A 16,945-nucleotide genomic window follows, 5' to 3' on the forward strand; every position below is an offset into this window, starting at 1 on the left:
TATTTTCATTTTCTACAGTATATATGATGGAAGGTACTAAATTGCTAAGGGGAGAAATATTTGTAAATTTTCATTTGTTGGCCAAACACAAAGAACATCATCTACATACCTCAACCAAATTGCATTAGAAGGTAAGATATCCTTTAGTGATTCTGTTTCAAAAAATTCCCTATAAAGATTACTTGGTACAGGTGAAAGAGGGCTAGCCATTGCAATACCAAAATTTTTGAGCATAATAATCTTCACTGAATTGAAATACACAGTCTTTTACACACAATTTTATCAGTTCAATGAAAACAGACCTTGAAACAGGTAAATGAATATCATCCAAAACATCAAATAAATATTCTAAAAGGTCATCAACTGGAACTTTAGTAAAAAGTGAGGAAACATCAAAGCTATCTAGTTTGAAATCAAAATTAACATCAATATTGTTTAGCTTGTTGACTAAATCTACATTTGTTCATGATATTAGAATTTGATACCTTACCCACTAAAGGGCTTAATAAAGAAACTAACCATTTTGACAATTTATATGTGATGGAGCCCACTGAACTCACAAAAGGTCTTGCTGGAAAATTCTATTTATATGTTTTGATAAGTCCATACATATATGGCAATGAAGGGGACAAAGATGACAAACTTTTGATAAGAGAACCATTATCTTTGAACAACAACTTTATTTCTTCATTGAAATGGGAATTAAGTGCTTCTATGGGATTTTTATTGAGTTTAGAATATGTTGTGTCATCATTTAAAAGATCATCCATTTTAGATAAATAGTTACTTTTGTCTAAAATCACAACAGTGTTAGCCTCATTTGCTTTAGTAATATGTATATCTTTGTCATTTTATATGGTGTAAATAACTCTTATAAATCTTTTGGGGCAATTAAATTCCACTGGTTTTGACAAATTGGCATACACTAAATCCTTACACATATTAATTTTATCAATAGTTAAATTACTGTATTTCTCTAAATTATAAAAAGACTTTTTGGCATTAACACGGCTGGATTCCCTGTTAGAGCACACAAAACTTAATCCATAGCCTAATGCACACAAGGAATCCTTATCTAGTTGTTTACTAGACAGGTTTATCACAAAAGAAGGGGTTTGTGTTCTTAGGCCAATCGCTTTTTTTTAATAATATGATCCAACTTACAATTTAGTGACATTTGTAGCCTATTGTGTTCATTCCTTAAGGTTTTAAAGACTGTAGCATATACATAGATACTCCATATCATATCTCTTTACCCATGTACGGTTGAAATATCTCTTCTGGTTTTATTTCTTTATTTCAGTAATGTAATACGTATAACTTCTTTTTAAGCGAGTTAATATCTTCCGTAGCCCATACATAATTATTTGTGCCCGTATCCCTCTGTGTCAATGTTTACATTAAAGTCGTTGGAGGGCTTCCATGGAGATAAGGGAAGGATCAACACAAATTTTGGTATATAATTTATATTAGATTACTTACAGTATTATTATTTCGTTTTTCCATAGTTAATCATTTACATTGTCTACTATTATTAATGGAATCAGTTATTGAGATTCATCAGATTTTTTAGCTATCAAATATGGCACCAGTAGGTAAATTATATTAAGCCTCTAGCGTCTTAATGGGTCAGAATGAAATGATTGCTGACTTCATTTCACCGTACCCATATATAAATGTTCTCTTAATGTTATGCTGGAACTAATAGCTAATTTTATACTTTCCTTGTGCCTTGTCCTAATAGATATTCTAAAACGTGTAGGGCAATTGATTTTATGTCAAAATCAAATTTTGCCCCGCATCACTGATTGATTTGCCTGTTCAAATATTTTGCTATTGCTTGGGAGGTTATTAGAAAATACAATGATATTGTTTTGAACATTGTATATTATTTAATGATATTAGAAAGTCAATAGGGTAAATTATAATTAGTTTGGGGACACCATTCAAGTAGATTTACAGATTTGGAAGTGCACATCCATAGACTCCATAGTTAAAGTTTGATTGATTCTGTGGAAGCAAGATATGGAGCATTATACTTCATGGTTAAGATATTATTCCTAGGCTGGTCTAGAACAGTAGTTTTTAAATTGGGGGTTGGGGGAAGGGGGGCAGTGGGGTTGCCAGAAAATTCAAAGGGAGGCATGAGCAGTCAGAGAGAAAAGTTTGGAAGGGATAACGAATTTCATCACTATTTTCATAACATTAGCAACAGTAGTTTTGAATTCAACTTTACCAGGAACCCTTTACCCTTTGAAGTTGAGGATCTTCCTGAACCTATGCAAGAATTTCTTGAACTGAAATTTAATGCTGTAGCAAAGGATGATTTTACTTATTTTGGTCTAGAGAAGTTTGGGTGAAGCATCTCAGTGTACCACAAAATAATCCAGTCTGTCCTAAAAGTCACTTTCACGTTATCATCTGCTTACCTATGTGAAGTAGGTTTTTCAGCATTGGTTGATATAAAAACAAAGCAAAGAAATAAGCTAGATTTGGAGGATGATATCCGATGTGTCCTTAGCAATCAGATGATACCAAACATTACTAGACTAGTCAATCAGAAGAGTCAGTACCACCCATCTCATTGATGAGTACTATCTAGCCACCAAAGTCAACTTATGTAGTTTACCTTCTTGTTTGTGACATGCTGATTTAAGTAGTACAGGCGGCAAAAGTGTGTGAAAGTTTGGTTTTACTGTACTTACATTCTGCTGTTTTCCAATGACTTTTCATTTAATTGCATTTGGATTATCAAATTTATAAGCAGAATATGCATAAAAATCATTACTCTCGTACAGTGCACTCAGCAAATATCTTAGAAATAAGAAAATGTTTGGTTTCAGTTTGATGAATAATTTCTGATGTTAATTTCTGCTCTGGAAATGAGTGTTTTTTTTTATTTGATTGTAGTTCCTATTTCCAGTTAATATTTTAAGGTTCATTGGAACTAGGTGCATAAAGATAATGAAATAAAACTATGATATAGAAGCAGAAATTCTTCTTTTATTCATCCAAAAACTCATACTTTAGTAAGAAACAAGTTTATTGGTATAAAGATCCACTGCAGTAATCCCGCATAAGCAGTTAAGTACTGTATACTGTTATAAAGATTACGGATTCTTGTTTAATAAAACTTGAAAGGGCAGAGGGGGAGTGCGGTATCCAGGACTATGCTGAGAGGGGGTGCAAGGCCAAAAAGTTTAAGAACCACTGGTCTAGACTGTAATTGGTATTTTGTTCAGTGGAAGAGATAGGCTATTCAAGGTGACTGGAGGATAAGAACTGAATTTGTCTGGTTGTGTTGTGAGTGATTGACGACTTCTTGTACATGGAGACACACAAACGCACATTGGTGTTTGCTTTGAAGAATGTATGTGGGAAATGCTCAGAAAATAGATGGATTTGTATTTAGAATTTATGTATCTGGAAAAGGCATATCATAGGGTTGATAGAGATGCTTTGTGGAATCTTTTGAGAGTATATGATGTGGGGGGTAAGTTGTTAGCAGTGAAAAGTTTTTACCAAGGATCTAAGGCATCTGTACGAGTGGGAAGAGAGGAGAGTGACTGGTTCCCAGTGAATGTCGGTCTGTGGCAGGTGTGTGTGATGTCCCCATGGTTGTTTGATTTGTTTAGGGATGGGATGGTTAAGAAGGTAGATGCAAGAGTTTTGGAGAGAGGGGCGAGTATGCAGTCTGTTAGGGATGAGAGGACCTGGTAAGTGAGACAGTTGTTATATTATTATATATTATATTGTACTTTATTGCTGTCGCCTGCATTAGCTAGTTAGCGCAAGGAAACAGATGAAAGAATGGCCCAACCCACCCACATACACATGTATATACATAAACACCCGCACACGTACATATCTATACCTATATATTTCAACATATACATACACATATATACACATGTACATACATATTCATACTTTCTGCCCTCATCCATTCCCGTCACCACCCCGCCTAACATGAATTAGCACACACACACACACACACACACACACACACACACACACACACACACACACACACACACACAATACAGGAGAAAGAATTCTTCCCATGTATTACTCATTTGTTGTACAGAGTGACTAAGGGGGGCAGGAGAAGGGGCTGGAAAACAACCATCATTGTATTTAGATTTCTAAAAAGGGAAACAGTAGTCAATCAGGGAGTGCTCATCCTCCTCGAAGGCTCAGATTAGGGTGTCCGAATGTGCGTGAATGCAACCAAGGTGAGAAGAAAGGAGAAATAGGTTGTATGTTTGAGGAAGGAAACTTGGATGTTCCACAAAGTAGCTTGATCAACCCTATTATATGCCTTCTCCAGTTCCATAAAAGCTACATACAGATCCGTCTGTTTTTCTAAGTATTTCTCACACACATTCTTCAAAGTACACACCTGATCCACACATCCTCTACCGCTTCTGAAACCACAATGCTCCTCCCCAGTCTCGCACTCTGTACATACCTTCACCCTCTCAGTCTGTACTCTCCCATACAGTTTCCCAGGAATACTTAACAAACTTATGCCTTTGTAGTTTGAACACTCACCTTTATCTCCTTTGCCTTTGTACAGCGGATCTATGCATGCATTCTGCCAATCCTCAAGCACTTCACTGTGATCCATACATATGCTGAATATCCCTGCCAACTAGTCGACAACGCAGTCACCCCCTTTCTTAATATATTCTACTCCAGTATTATCCAAACCTGCTGCCTTGCTGGATTTTATCTTCCACAGACTTTCATTACCTCTTCTCTCTCAACCAAATAATTCTCCCTGACCCTCTCACTTCACACACCACCTCAACCAAAATCCCTACATCTGCCACTCTATCATCAAATGCATTTAACATACCTTCACAATACTCACTCCACCTCCTCACTTCATCACTTAGTGTTATTACTCTCCCCCTTTCCCCTTTCACCGATGTTCTTTCCAGAACATCTTTTTATTCCCCCTAAAATTACTTCAGTTTCTAAAAGGGGAACAGAAAAAGGAATCCAGTGGGGAGTGCTCATCCTCCACGAAGGCTCAGATTGGAGTGTCTGAATGTGTGTAGATGTAACCAAGATGAGATGAAACGAGAAATATGTAGTATGTTTGGGGAAAGGTACATGGATGTTCTGGCTCTGAGTGAAACAAAGCTCAAGGGTAACGGGGAAGAATGGTTTAGAAAAGTCTTGAGAGTAAAGTCAGGGGTTAGTGAGAAGACAAGAGCTAAGGAAGGAGTAGCACTACTCCTGAAGCAGGAGTTATGGGAGTATGAGAAAGAGTGTAAGAAAATAAATTCTAAATGGATGTGGGTAAAACTTAAAGTGGTTGGAGAGAGATAGGTGATTATTGTTGCCTATGCACCTGGTCATTAGAAGATAGATCATGAGAGGCAAGTGTTTTGGGAGCATTTGAGTGAGTGTTAGCAGCTTTGATGCACAGGACCAGGTTATAGTGATGGGTGATTTAAATGCGAAGGTGAGTAAAGTACCAATTGAGGGTATAATTGTGTACGTGGTGTGTTCTTTGTTGTAAATGGAAATGGAGAAGAGCTTATGGATTTGTTTGCTGAAAAAAGACTGGTGATTGGTAATACCTGGCTTAAAAAGAGAGATATACATAAGTATACGTATGTGAGTAGGAGAGATAGCCAGAGGGTATTATTGGATTTCGTGCTAATTGATAGGCGAGTAAAAGAGAGGCTTTTGGATGTTAATGTGCTGAGAGGGGTAGCTGTATGGATGTTTTGCAGGCGAAGGTGAAGATTTGTAGAGGTTTCCAGAAAAGAAGAGAGAATGTTGGGATGAAGAGAGTGGTAAGAGTATGTAAGCTTGGAAAGGAGACTTGTGTGAGGAAATACGGGAGAGATTGAGTGCAGAATGGCAAAAGGTGAGAGCAAATGATGTAAGGGGAGTGGGGAAGGAATGGAATATATTTAGGGAAGCATTGATGGCTTGCAAGAAAGATGCTTGTGGCAGGAGAAAGGTGGGGGTTGGGCAAATTAGAAAGGGTTTGGTATGGTGGTGGGATGAAGTAAGATTGTAAGTGAAAGAGAAGAGAGAGGCATTTGGACGATTTTTGCAGGGAAGTAGTGCAAATGACTGGGAGATGAATAAAAGAAGTGGCAGGAGGTCAAGAGAAAGGTGAAAGAGGTGAAAAAGAAGGCAAATGAGAGTTGGGGTGAGAGAGTATCATTGAATTTTAGGGAGAATAAAATGATGTTTTGGAAGGAGGTAAATAAAGAGCATAAGAAAAGAGAATGGAAACACCGATGAAGGGGGCTAATGGGGAGGTAAGAACAAGTAGTGATGAAGTGAGAAGGTTTGTTGAATGTGTTTGATGATAGAGTTGCCGATATAGGGTGTTTTGGTCAGGGTGGTGTGCAAAGTGAGAGAGTCAAGCAGAATTGTTCGATGAACAAAGAGGTAGTGAAGGCTTTGTGGAAGATGAAAGCCAGCAAGGCAGCAGGTTTGGATGGTATTACAGTGGAATTTACTAAAATAGGGGGTGACTGTGTTGTTAATTGGTTGGTAGGATATTCACTGTATGTATGGATCATGAAGTGCATGAGGATTGGTGGAATGCATGCATAATGCTTTTGTACAAAGGGGTTAAAGGTGAGTGTTGAAATTACAGAGGCATTCTCAAACGCTCCCAGAACCTTGCTCCCACCCCACCCCACCCTGTGACTCACATTTACTCTCAGCTTTTTTCTTTCACACACTTTACCCAACTCAGTCACCGACTTCTACAGTTTCTCACCCGAATCAGCCACCAGCGCTGCATCATCAGCGAACAACAGCTGACCCACTTCCCAAGCCCTCTCATCCAGAACAAAATGCATACTTGCCCATCTCTCCAAAACTCTTGCATTCACTTACCTAACAACCCCATCCATAAACAAATTAAACAACCATGGAGACATCACGCACCCCTGCTGCAAACTGACATTCACTGGGAACCAGTCACTCTCCTTTCCTTACACATACCTTACATCCTTGGTAAAAACTTTTCACAATCTCTAGCAACGTACCTCCCACACCATATACTCTTAAAACCTTCCACAGAGCATCTCTATCAACCCTATCATATGCCTTCAACAGATCCACAAATGCTACATACAAATCCATCTGTTTTTCTAAGAATTTCTCACATACATTCTTCAAAGCAAACACCTGATCCACAAATCCTCCGCCACTTCTGAAACCACACTGCTCTTCCTGAATCCGATGCTCTGTACATGCCTTTACCCTCTTAATCAATACCCTCCCATATAATTTCCCAATACTCAACAAACTTATGCCTGTGTAATTTAAACACACATTTATCCCCTTTGCCTTTCTACAGTTGCACTATGCATGCATTCCACCAGTCCTCAGGCACTTCATTATGATCCATACATACATTCAATATCCTTACCAACCAATCAACAACACAGTCACCCCGTTTTTTTAATAAATTCCGCTGCAATACCATCCAAACCTGCCACATTGCCATCTTTCACTTCCTCTTCTCTGCTTACCAAACTATTCTCTCTGACCCTCTCACCTTGCACACCACCCTGACCAAAACACCCAATATCTGCCAATCTCTCATCAAACACATTCAACAAACCTTCAAAACACTCACTCCATCTCTTTCTTACTTCATCACTACTTGTTATTACCTCCCCATTTGTCCCCTTCAACGATGTTCCCATTTGTTCTCTTGTCTTACGCACTATATTTACCTCCTTCCAAAACATCTTTTTGTTCTTCCCTAAAGATTTAATGATACTCTCACCTCAACTCTTCTTTGCCTTGTTTTTCACCTCTTGCACCTTTCTCTTGACCTCTTACACCTTCTGCCACTTTTTTTAATTCATCCCCCACCACTCACTATCCTTTCTAATCTGCCCACCTCCCTCATTTCTCGTGACACATGTACCTCTTATGCAAGACCTCACTGCTTCCCTAAATTATATGTATATATTTATTTATTTATTTATTTTACTCTGTCTCTGTCTCCCGCATTAATGAGGTAGCGCAAGGAAACAGACGAAAGAATGGCCCAACCCACCCACATACACATGTATATACATACTCATACACACACACAAATATACATACCTATGCATCTCAGCGTATACATATATATACTCACAAAGACATATACGTATATACACATGTACATAATTCATACTGTGTGCCTATATTCATTCCCATCGCCACTCCGCCACACATGAAATAACAACCCCCTACCCCCACATGTGCATGAAGTAGCGCTAGGAAAAGATAAGAAAGGCCATATTCGTTCACACTCAGTCTCTAACTGTCATGTATAATGCACTGAAACCACAGCTCACTTTCCACATCCAGGCCCCACACAACTTTCCATGGTTTACCCCAGATGCTTCACATGCCCTGGCTCAATCCATTGACAGCATGTTGACCCCAGCATAGCACATCGTTCTAATTCACTCTATTCCTTGTACGCCTTTCACCCTCCTGCATGTTCAGGCCCCGATCACTCAAACTCTTTTTCACTCCATCTTTCCACCTCCAATTTGGTCTCCCACTTCTCCTTGTTCCCTCCACTTCTGACACATATGTCCTCTCGGTCAATCTTTCCTCACTCATTCTCTCCATGTGACCAAACCATTTCAAAACACCCTCTTCTGCTCTCTCAACCACACTCTTTTTATTTCCACACAACTCTCTTACTTACTTATTACTTCCTCGATCAAACCACCTCACACCACATATTGTCCTCAAAGTTCTCATTTCCAGCACATCCACCCTCCTCCGCACAACTTTGTCTATAGCCCACGCCTCGCAGCCATATAACATTGTTGGAACCACTATTCCTTCAAACATACCCATTTTTGCTTTCCAAGATAATGCTCTTGATGTCCACACATTCTTCAACGCTCCCAGAACTTTTTCCCCCTTGCCCACCCTACGATTCACTTCACTATGTTTGAGGAAACGAACCTCAATGTTTTGGCTATGAGTGAAACAAAGCTCAAGGGTAAAGGGGAAGAGTGGTTTGGAAATGTCTTAGGAGTAAAGTCAGGGGTTAGTGAGAGGACAAGAGCAAGGGAAGTAGTAGTACTACTCCTGAAACGAGTGGTGGGAGTATTTGATAGAGTGTAAGAAAGTAAACTCTAGATTGATATGGGTAAAACTGAAAGTGGATGGAAAGAGATGGGTGATTATTGGTGCATGTGCACCTGGGCATGAGAAGAAAGATCATGAGAGTCAAGTGTTTTGGGAGCAGCTGAGTGAGTGTGTTAGTAGTTTTGATGCACGAGACTGGGTTATAGTGATGGGTGATTTGAATGCAAAGGTGAGTAATGTTGCAGTTGAGGGAATAATTGGTGTACATGGAGTGTTCAGTGTTGTAAATGGAAATAGTGAAGAGCTTTTAGATTTATGTGCTGAAAAAGGACTGGTGATTGGGAATACCTGGTTTAAAAAGAGAAATATACATAAGTATATGTATGTAAGTAGGAGAGATGGCCAGAGAGCGTTATTGGATTACGTGTTAATTGATAGGCGTGCGAAAGAGAGACTTTTGGATGTTAATGTGCTGAGAGGTGCAACTAGAGGGATGTCTGGCCATTATCTTGTGGAGGCAAAGGTGAAGATTTGTAGAGGTTTTCAGAAAAGAAGAATGTTGGGGTGAAGAGGGTGGTGAGAGTAAGTGAGCTTGGGAAGGAGACTTGTTTGAGGAAGTACCAGGAGAGACAGTACAGAGTGGGAAAAGGCGAGAACAAAGGAGGTAAGGGGAGTGGGGGAGGGATGGGATGTATTTAGGGAAGCAGTGATGGCTTGCGCAAAAGATGCCTGTGGCATGAGAAGCGTGGGAGGTGGGCAGATTAGAAAGGGTAGTGAGTGGTGGGATGAAGAAGTCAGATTATTAGTGAAAGAGAAGAGAGAGGCATTTGGATGATTTTTTCAGGGAAATAATGCAAATGAGTGGGAGATGTATAAAAGAAAGAGGCAGGAGGTCAAGAGAAAGGTGCAAGAGGTGAAAAAGAGGGCAAATGAGAGTTAGGGTGAAAGAGTATCATTAAATTTCAAGGAGAATAAAAAGATGTTTTGGAAGGAGGTAAATAAAGTGAGTAAGACAGGGGAAGAAATGGGAACTTCAGTGAAGGGGGCTAATGGGGAGGTGATAACAATATATATTTTATTTTTCTTATTATTTTGCTTTGTCGCCTTCTCCCACGTTTGCGAGGTAGCGCAAGGAAACAGACAAAAGAAATGGCCCAACCCACCCCCATACACATGTATATACATACACGTCCCCACACGCAAATATACATACCCATACATCTCAATGTACACATATATATACACACACAGACATATACATATATACACATGCACACAATTCACACTGTCTGCCTTTATTCATTCCCATTGCCACCCCGCCACACATGGAATAACATCCCCCTCCCCCTCATGTGTGCGAGGTAGCACCAGGAAAAGACAACAAAGGCTCCATTCGTTCACACTCAGACTCTAGCTGTCATGCAATAATACCCGAAACCACAGCTCCCTTTCCACATCCAGGCCCCACAGAACTTTCCATGGTTTACCCCAGACGCTTCACATGCCCTGATTCGATCCATTGACAGCATATCGACCCCGGTATACCACATCGATCCAATTCACTCTATTCCTTGCCCGCCTTTCACCCTCCTGCATGTTCAGGCCCCGATCACTCAAAATCTTTTTCACTCCATCTTTCCACCTCCAATTTGGTCTCCCACTTCTCATTGTTCCCTCCACCTCCGACACATATATCCTCTTGGTCAATCTTTCCTCACTCATTCTCTCCATGTTGCCAAACCATTTCAAAACACCCGCTTCTGCTCTCTCAACCACGCTCTTTTTATTTCCACACATCTCTCTTACCCTTACATTACTTACTCGATGAAACCACCTCACACCACATATTGTCCTCAAACATCTGATTTCCAGCACATCCACCCTACTCCATACAACTCTATCCATAGCCCACGCCTCACAACCATGCAACATTGTTGGAACCACTATTCCTTCAAACATAACCATTTTTGCTTTCTGAGATAATGTTCTCGACTTCCAAACATTCTTCAAGGCTCCCAGGACTTTCGCCCCCTCCCCCACCCTATGATTCACTTCCGCTTCCAAGGTCCCATCCGCTGCCAGATCCACTCCCAGATATCTAAAACACTTTACTTCCTCCAGTTTTTCTCCATTCAAACTTACCTCCCAATTGATTTGACCCTCAACCCTACTGTACCTAATAATCTTGCTCTTATTCACATTTACTCTTAACTTTCTTCTTTCACACACTTTACCAAACTCAGTCACCAACTTCTGCAGTTTCTCACATGAATCAGCCTCCAGTGCTGTATCATCAGTGAACAACAACTGACTCACTTCCCAAGCTCTCTCATCCCCAACAGACTGAATACTTGCCCCTCTTTCCAAAACTCTTGCATTCACCTCCCTAAAAACCCCATCCATAAACAAATTAAACAACCATGGAGACATCCCACACCCCTGCCCCAAACCTACATTCGCTGAGAACCAATCACTTTCCTCTCTTCCTACATGTACACATGCCTTACATCCTTGATAAAAACTTTTCACTGCTTCTAACAACTTGCCTCCCACACCATATGCTCTTAGTACCTTCCACAGAGCATCTCTTATCAACCCTATCATATACCTTCTCCAGATCCATAAATGCTACATACAAATCCATTTGCTTTTCTAAGTATTTCTCACATATATTCTTCAAAGGAAACACCTGATCCACACATCCTCTACCACTTCGGAAACCACACTGCTCTTCCCCAATCTGATGCTCTGTACATGCCTTCACCCTCTCAATCAATACCCTCCCATATAATTTACCAGGAATACTCAACAAAGTTATACCTCTGTAATTTGAGCACTCACTCTTATCCCCTTTGCCTTTGTACAATGGCACTATGCAATCATTCCGCCAATCCTCAGGCACCTCACCATGAATCATACAAACATTGAATAACCTTACCAACCAGTCAACAAAGTCAACAATACAGTCACCCCCTTTTTTAATAAATTCCACTGTAGTACCATCCAAACCTGCTGCCTTGCTGGCTTTCATCTTCTGCAAAGCTTTTACTACCTTTTCTCTGTTTACCAAATCATTTTCCCTAACCCTCTCACTTTGCACACCACCTCGACCAAAACACCCTATATCTGCCACTCTGTCATCAAACACACTCAGCAAACCTTCAAAATATTCACTCCATCTTCTCACATCACCACTACTTGTTATCACCTCCCCATTAGCCCCCTTCACTGAAGTTCCCATTTGCTCCCTTGTCTTACGCACTTTATTTACCTCCTTCCAGAACATACTTTTATATATATATATATATATATATATATATATATATATATATATATATATATATATATGACTTGACCCTCAACCCTACTGTACCTAATAACCTTGCTCTTATTCACATTTACTCTTAACTTTCTTCTTCCACACACTTTACCAAACTCAGTCACCAGCTTCTGCAGTTTCTCACATGAATCAACCACCAGCGCTGTATCATCAGCGAACAACAACTGACTCACTTCCCAAGCTCTCTCATCCCCAACACACTTCATACTTGCCCCTCTTTCCAAAACTCTTGCATTTACGTCCCTAACAACCCCATCCATAAACAGATTAAACAACCATGGAGACATCACACACCCCTGCCGCAAACCTACATTCACTGAGAACCAATCACTTTCCTCTCTTCCTACACGTACACATGCCTTACATCCTCGATAAAAACTTTTCACTGCTTCTAACAACTTTCCTCCCACACCATATATTCTTAATACCTTCCACAGAGCATCTCTATCAACTCTATCATATGCCTTCTCTAGATCCATAAATGCTACATACAAATCCATTTGCTTTTCTAAGTATTTCTCACATACATTCTTCAAAGCAAACACCTGATCCACACATCCTCTACCACTTCTGAAACCACACTGCTCTTCCCCAATCTGATGCTCTGTACATGCCTTCACCCTCTCAATCAATACCCTCCCATATAATTTACCAGGAATACTCAACAAACTTATACCTCTGTAATTTGAGCACTCACTCTTATCCCCTTTGCCTTTGTACAATGGCACTATGCACGCATTCCGCCAATCCTCAGGCACCTCACCATGAGTCATACATACATTAAATAACCTTACCAACCAGTCCACAATACAGTCACCCCCTTTTTTAATAAATTCCACTGCAATACCATCCAAACCTGCTGCCTTGCCGGTCAAGTCAATTGGGAGGTGAGTTTGAATGGAGAAAAACTGGAGGAAGTGAAGTGTTTTAGATATCTGGGAGTGGATCTGGCAGCGGATCGAACCATGGAAGCGGAAGTGGATCATAGGGTGGGGGAGGGGGCGAAAATTCTGGGGGCCTTGAAGAATGTGTGGAAGTCGAGAACATTATCTCGGAAAGCAAAAATGGGTATGTTTGAAGGAATAGTGGTTCCAACAATGTTGTATGGTTGCGAGGCGTGGGCTATGGATAGAGTTGTGCGCAGGAGGATGGATGTGCTGGAAATGAGATGTTTGAGGACAATGTGTGGTGTGAGGTGGTTTGATCGAGTGAGTAATGTAAGGGTAAGAGAGATGTGTGGAAATAAAAAGAGCGTGGTTGAGAGATCAGAAGAGGGTGTTTTGAAGTGGTTTGGGCACATGGAGAGTATGAGTGAGGAAAGATTGACCAAGAGGATATATGTGTCGGAGGTGGAGGGAACGAGGAGAAGAGGGAGACCAAATTGGAGGTGGAAAGATGGAGTGAAAAAGATTTTGTGTGATCGGGGCCTGAACATGCAGGAGGGTGAAAGGAGGGCAAGGAATAGAGTGAATTGGAGCGATGTGGTATACCGGGGTTGACGTGCTGTCAGTGGATTGAATCAAGGCATGTAAAGCGTCTGGGGTAAACCATGGAAAGCTGTGTAGGTATGTATATTTCCTCCAGTTTTGTTCCATTCAAACTCACCTCCCAATTGACTTGACCCTCAACCCTACTGTACCTAATAACCTTGCTCTTATTCACATTTACTCTTAACTTTCTTCTTCCACACACTTTTCCAAACTCAGCCACCAGCTTCTGCAGTTTCTCACATGAATCAGCCACCAGCGCTGTATCATCAGCGAACAACAACTGACTCACTTCCCAGGCTCTCTCATCCCCAACAGACTTCATACTTGCCCCTCTTTCCAAAACTCTTGCATTTACCTCCCTAACAACCCCATCCATAAACAAATTAAACAACCATGGAGACATCACACACCCCTGCCGCAAACCTACATTCACTGAGAACCAATCACTTTCCTCTCTTCCTACACGTACACATGCCTTACATCCTCGATAAAAACTTTTCACTGCTTCTAACAACTTTCCTCCCACACCATATATTCTTAATACCTTCCACAGAGCATCTCTATCAACTCTATCATATGCCTTCTCCAGATCCATAAATGCTACATACAAATCCATTTGCTTTTCTAAGTATTTCTCACATACATTCTTCAAAGCAAACACCTGATCCACACATCCTCTACCACTTCTGAAACCACACTGCTCTTCCCCAATCTGATGCTCTGTACATGCCTTCACCCTCTCAATCAATACCCTCCCATATAATTTACCAGGAATACTCAACAAACTTATACCTCTGTAATTTGAGCACTCACTCGTATCCCCTTTGCCTTTGTACAATGGCACTATGCACGCATTCCGCCAATCCTCAGGCACCTCACCATGAGTCATACATACATTAAATAACCTTACCAACTAGTCAACAATACAGTCACCCCCTTTTTTAATAAATTCCACTGCAATACCATCCAAACCTGCTGCCTTGCCGGCTTTCATCTTCCGCAAAGCTTTCACTACCTCTTCTCTGTTTACCAAATCATTTTCCCTAACCCTCTCACTTTGCACACCACCTCGACCAAAACACCCTATATCTGCCACTCTATCATCAAACACATTCAGCAAACCTTCAAAATACTCACTCCATCTCCTTCTCACATCACCACTATATATATATATATATATATATATATATATATATATATATATATATATATATATATATATATATATTTATTTATTTATTACACTTTGTCGCTGTCTCCTGCGTTTGCGAGGTAGCGCAAGGAAACAGACGACAGAAATGGCCCAACCCACCCCCATACACATGTATATACATACGTCCACACACGCAAATATACATACCTACACAGCTTTCCATGCTTTACCCCAGACGCTTCACATGCCTTGATTCAATCCACTGACAGCACGTCAACCCTGGTATACCACATCGCTCCAATTCAGTCTATTCCTTGCCCTCCTTTCACCCTCCTGCATGTTCAGGCCCCAATCACACAAAATCTTTTTCACTCCATCTTTCCACCTCCAATTTGGTCTCCCTCTTCTCCTCGTTCCCTCCACCTCCGACACATATATCCTCTTGGTCAATCTTTCCTCACTCATTCTCTCCATGTGACCAAACCATTTCAAAACACCCTCTTCTGCTCTCTCAACCACGCTCTTTTTATTTCCACACATCTCTCTTAACCTTACGTTACTTGCTCGATCAAACCACCTCACACCACACATTGTCCTCAAACATCTCATTTCCAGCACATCCATCCTCCTGCGCACAACTCTATCCATAGTCCACACCTCGCAACCATACCAACATTGTTGGAACCACTATTTCTTCAAACATATATATATACATACATACACACATATATATATATATATTTTTTTTTTTTTTTTTTTTTTTTTGCCGCTGTCTCCCGCGTTTGCGAGGTAGCGCAAGGAAACAGACAACAGAAATGGCCCAACCCACCCCCATACACATGTATATACATACGTCCACACACGCAAAATATACATACCTACACAGCTTTCCATGGTTTACCCCAGACGCTTCACATGCCCCGATTCAATCCACTGACAGCACGTCAACCCCGGTATACCACATCACTCAAATTCACTCTATTCCTTGCCCTCCTTTCACCCTCCTGCATGTTCAGGCCCCGATCACACAAAATCTTTTTCACTCCATCTTTCCACCTGCAATTAGGTCTCCCTCTTCTCCTCGTTCCCTCCACCTCCGACACATATATCCTCTTGGTCAATCTTTCCTCACTCATTCTCTCCATGTGCCCAAACCATTTCAAAACACCCTCTTCTGCTCTCTCAACCACGCTCTTTTTATTTCCACACATCTCTCTTACCGTTACGTTACTTACTCGATCAAACCACCTCACACCACACATTGTCCTCAAACCTCTCATTTCCAGCACATCCATCCTCCTGCGCACAACTCTATCCATAGCCCACGCCTCGCAACCATACAACATTGTTGGAACCACTATTCCTTCAAACATACCCACTTTTTGCTTTCCGAGATAATGATTCCTCCGGACTCTCACCCAATCCCACACATTCTTTTCTACAAGAAAAGGAAGGCCCCCCATATTTGTTCGCCCCCAAATCCCACCCACCCTATGATTCCACTTCCGCTTCCATGGTTTCCATCGCTGCCAAACCACATCCCAATATCTAAAAACACTTCCACTTCCTCCAGTTTTATTTTTCCTTCCCTCTTTCTCGTCCTCCCTTCCTCCATTAAACTCACCTCTCCAAATTGACTGGACACCACCCCTCAACACCTACTGTATACCTAATAACCTTGCTCTCTTATTAATCTCCATTTACTCTTTAACTTTTCTAACTTTTCTTCTTTCACAACAAACTTACCAAACTCAATCCCACCACATTTCTTCTCTTCTTCACTTCTATTTCCTGCAGTTTCTTCTTCCTCAACATGAATCAAGGCCAGCCACCACGCACGCGGTAACATCTCAGCGAACACAACAA

General features: G+C 40.8%; 1 protein-coding gene across 1 annotated transcript in view; it reads left to right on the top strand.

Annotated features, from left to right (window-relative positions):
- Window positions 1-1,387: 1,387 nt before the first annotated feature.
- LOC139753345 (uncharacterized) overlaps window positions 1,388-16,945 on the top strand; it is a 47,902-nt gene continuing 32,344 nt past the window's right edge. The window contains exon 1 of the mRNA XM_071669699.1: window positions 1,388-1,455. The gene's annotated coding sequence lies outside the window, so the exon portion shown is untranslated. The remainder of the gene's footprint in view (window positions 1,456-16,945) is intronic.

The sequence above is a fragment of the Panulirus ornatus genome, chromosome 14 (genome assembly GCF_036320965.1).
Source record: "Panulirus ornatus isolate Po-2019 chromosome 14, ASM3632096v1, whole genome shotgun sequence".
Lineage (NCBI taxonomy): Eukaryota > Metazoa > Arthropoda > Malacostraca > Decapoda > Palinuridae > Panulirus > Panulirus ornatus.